Source organism: Manacus candei, unplaced genomic scaffold (genome assembly GCF_025592945.1).
Source record: "Manacus candei isolate 608988 ecotype Guabito, Panama unplaced genomic scaffold, ASM2559294v1 h1tg000181l, whole genome shotgun sequence".
Classification (NCBI taxonomy): domain Eukaryota; kingdom Metazoa; phylum Chordata; class Aves; order Passeriformes; family Pipridae; genus Manacus; species Manacus candei.
In genome coordinates, this window is record NW_026138229.1 from 66516 (window position 1) to 71184 (window position 4669).

The 4669-nt window shown below is 36.5% G+C and overlaps 1 long non-coding RNA gene across 1 annotated transcript; it reads right to left on the reverse strand.

Moving 5' to 3' along the window:
• Positions 1–876: 876 nt before the first annotated feature.
• Positions 877–3132, reverse strand: LOC127463925 (uncharacterized). Its single transcript, XR_007901088.1, has 3 exons — positions 2618–3132; positions 1702–1840; positions 877–934 (listed from the first exon to the last, which is right to left on the reverse strand). It is a non-coding gene; the product is annotated as an uncharacterized LOC127463925 (long non-coding RNA).
• Between the last annotated feature and the right edge of the window lie 1537 nt (positions 3133–4669).

Sequence of the window (4669 nt, forward strand, 5' to 3'; positions counted from 1 at the left end):
TGTACTATTTGAAGTATTTTTAGGAGCAGATTTTATCAGTATTTAGAACTGATAAACACCTTTTATATTTTTCATGTTCTAGTGATAGCAAGAGAGAGCTTTGCTTCGGTTTTGGGTTTCTTTATCTGTGATGCTGTTTTACTGATATTAGCTTTACAATATTCAAAAGTTATTCCAATGTGTAAAATATTACCTATAGTTATGTTACACTGTAATTGTACACTATTCATTCCTACACGAGGTTCTTAGAATGAACAATTTCCTGTTTTCTTGCTTGTTTTTTTTAAGTTGTATCATAGATTAGAAGAGTACCCTATTAAAGGCATTTAATGTCTTGCATCTGAGCAGATACAAAAAGACAATGTAGTATAAGAAAACAGGTAATTGTGAGGGCATCAATATGTATGGGAAAGTTCCCTACCAAAACAGTAGAGAAGACACCACCTGGCCACCAGTCCTAATTCAGATGGAGTTTAATCTTTAACTTTCAAATTTTTTTATTTTCAATTTTTTTTCCCTTGCATATTATGGCTTTGTTTTACTGCTGTGTTGGCAGATGGAAAAACTGGAAACTCTGCTGGTGAGGTGCATGTTGAAAACCCTCATGATAAATTATTTATCCTGGATGTGAGCATGGTTAAGTTCATCACATGGAGGAAGTGCAGGGTAGACATGAGGGGAGTGGGAAAATACCTCCCTCACACTCTGAGTTTCAGGTCCTCTGGAAAAAAATCAGTAAATAATGGACTTAGATAAATGTCCTCCTACTCTGACAGAATGTAATAAGTAACCACAGGTTATGGGTTGAAAAAAGTGGAAGAAGATCACAAAGGAAGTCAGCTACTGAACTACTCCTCCTTTGAAAATTTAAACTTACATGTCTCACGTCCAACAGCTTCACAGCAGAGTGAGTGAAATGCAGATCCTTTTTTTCCTGCAAGAAACAAGTGAAATGAAAAACGAAAAACTGAACCTTCAAACCCTAAGTATATGATAAGAGAATTTCAGGGAGCAATTATTTTAAAGCCAATGCCTCCAATTAGAAACTTTAACGTAGGCAGCTTTTAACTGCCTTTTAAAATACAATAAGCATTGCTGAATTATCTGCTCATTCTCTCAGCAACTTAAGTCAGAATACTAAAAATCATTTATACCAGACCAGCCTAAGTTACACAGATGCAAGTACTCAGCCCAGGCAGCAACACATTTGATTTTTGTACACATTCATGATTCACTAAATGATTTATGTAACTAATCATTTCCAAAAATTTATTGCACATTCCAATTGATAAATTTTGTCTCTTGACTGTTTTGTGTACAGCAATTGATGCCTAAATTAATTCAGATTTCTTTGAACATATACTGATTATTATCCCTGTTCATCGAGCACTAATACTTGTATTGTAAGGCTGACAGAAAGTAAGTTACAAAATATTTGAGTAAAAATAGTCCTGGAAACCCTGCCAAATAAATGCAGAAATTGATTGAGTATGGAACTGACTCAGAGGTAGCAGCTCACTTTCACCTGGGCAATCAGTTACACCTACACAGAGAGAGTATATAATGCTGTCATCCACTTAAGATTTTGGAATTATTATGGATTTCCCTGAAGAAGTAAAAACTGTGACTCATTCTACATAGGTGTGAATGCAAAACAGGGAAAATTCATGTGATTTAAAGATTTTAAATTTAGAAACTTACAAAGAAAAAGTTTGCAAGGTTCGTGGTAATTCTGTCTTCACAAAATCCATGGAAAGAAAAAATTTTCTTTCTAACAGAAAATCATGCTTCCCACTTTTTATTGGAGGCTAATTTTACATTATACTAATTGTGAATAACACTACAGAAGAGAAAATGGATATTATGAGATTATGTTTTTCTGAGTATATGTCACATGCCTCCAAATATCACAAAAATCAGCAATTATAGAAATCGGTATAAGTACAATATATCTTTCCCTTTGCACCCAAACTTCCAAACACGTCAGATACATGGACTTGTACTAGACAAGGACAATTTGTTCTTCACCATCACTGCCCCATTATTTGTTTATTTCCCTTCCCTTCTCATACAGTCATTACTCCTCCATTCAGCTACAGCTGATCTTATTTGACTGGATTCAAACGCACGTAAGACATTAGATACCTTATTTATTTCAATTTCTTGCACATTGCAGCTGATAGAAATTTTAGAGGCATACAATGTCATGTTATCTTGATAAATCTCAAGTGAAGTTGTACAAGCTTTAATGAAATTAGAATGAATTAATGACTGCTTCGTTGAAAGAAAGCATTGCAAGGCTTTGCAAATGCTGTAACAGTGTCTACAGTAGTATTCAGCCATGCAGTAATTAATGCAAGTATTCATCTAGACTTGAAACTTATGTAGATGCACAACAGTACATTCGGAAGGAGAAGGAAAATAGACCCAAAAGACAACAGAAAAATAGAACTCTTTTGAATTTAAACACACTGCTATCAATCTCAAAAGAAGCTAGTTTGTATTTATATCTACATGTGATGGTTTTCACCTTGAGCCTTCCCAGAAACCAGCTTGTAACCAGGAAGGAACTAGGAAGGTGACCCAGGAAGTATTCCATGCTATTCCTTTACGTTACCTGAGGTATAAATAAGGTGTAGATAAGAGAGCTCGCTCTCTTCCTTTCCGGCGAGGTTCGAGAACGGTGGGTCCCTGTCTCGGTCTTGCTTATCTGGAGCTGAGGCCTGCAGTGACTGCTGTTGTCTGCCACACGTGAGGGGAGAGTGCTGGGCCACGTCCAGCCATCCTGCTTCTCTCAAGGAAAGTGGTGGGATTTTGCCAGTTCTTTATTTTGCTGGTTACCAGATTTTTAGATTGTGCATACCTGTTTTGCTTCTGTCCCTTTTCATCCTTTTTTTTGTCCTTTTTCCCCTTCTCCCTTTCCCTCTTCCCTTTAGGAAGCTATTTGGGGGTTTGGGGGTTATAGGTATATAGTATTATCACTGTATATATCTGTTTTTATATGTAAAATATATATATTTGATATAATCCTGTTTCGTTCGAACTTCTTTCAGTTTTTTTTCTGTTGTTCGTTTTTTTTTCCTCACTTTGGGAGAGTGGGAGGAGGTAGGAGACAGCTTGGACTTGGCAGGAGAGCCAGGCCAAACTGATACACTACATAAAATCATGAGGCAAAATAGAGCATCTGTTACTTGTCATCAGGAGGAGTTATCCTTTGTTAATGAATTGTCCAATATCACCTGACTGTACTAGTCAGTGTTACCAAATAATAACCACTAATAAATGTCTGCGAACTTGACTGGACATGACTTAAAAAATTCTCTGTGGCTGGAGGAGGGCTTCAAATTTTTGCTGATCAAGGAATAATGAAGGGCTCTTCAAGGAAGGATATCCAGGCTTATACAGCCAAAACCTCAAGGTCTAGGATCTGAAAGGACACAGAACACCAAAGAGACTTTGCCAAAGCTGATTGGAATAATTACTTCACTGATCTTGTAGGCTACTATAGTCCCCACCCCATAAGACAGCTGCTTGTTTGCAACTTCATGACTTTGCTAGGTCATACTTACGTGGTCATTGAATATAATATCAGATTTTTTTTTCAGTAAAATATATATTGAATTTTGTCTGTCTTTATTCAGTTTTGAACTCTAATCCATTCTCTGGGGTTCTTTTAATCTATCTCAGGTTGATTAAACTATTAATTCAAAAGTGAACATTGTTCCTTCTATTGCCCTTGTAATTAATGAAATATTGCTGATCTTTGCACAATCATACTTGATATATACTTTGCTGTGAAAAATAAACATTTATGGTTATTATAAATATGGTTTTCTAGTCACTTTTACCTTATTTCTATAACACTATACTTCTATAATCATATAATGAGAAATTCACATAATTATATGACTATTTTTGAGCACAAAAATATACTTTTTCAACTGAGTCAAAAGCCTCGCTATAATCAAGTTATATACAGACTATTTCCTATTTTGTTGCCTGCATCTTAAATGGCGTGACACGAGTCAGCATTTCCAATATCTTGCCACCACACCCTTCCAGTGAAAAACAGAGAGCTTTTTTAAGTAGTGTCTTGTCTGGTATTTTGTACTGCACAATGATTGTCTATTACCTTATTATTTATACTAATTGCATTAGCCTCATTATTAGCTGATCTTGTTAACAATAACTGCAGCTACATCAGAGGTTTGTTGTATTTATTAATTAGTTGTAGACCAAAAAAGGTACAATTTATATTTGCTTGGCTTGAAACCAGGTAAAGTCAGTGAAATAGCATAATTATGGCAGTTTATAGGCACCATAGAGTCATCATAAAGTGGTTTGGAAGGGACCTTAAAGCTCATCTCATTCCACCCCCTGTCATGGGCAGGGACACCTTCCGCTGTCCCGGGTTGCTCCAAGCCCTGTCCAACCTGGCCTTGGACACTTCCAGCGATGGGGCAGCCACATCTTCCCTGAGCAACCTGTGCCAGGGCTTCACCACCCACATTGCATGTAATATCTTCCTTCTATTGAGTCTAAATTTGGAAGAATAAAGGGTGTAGAGCACATGGGGAAGTCGTGTGTTGAAACTGGAAAAAAATCCTGGTCTTCAACTTAAGATTAACTCTTCTGAGAGCAGATATGATCATCCCCTTTTATTCAGGGC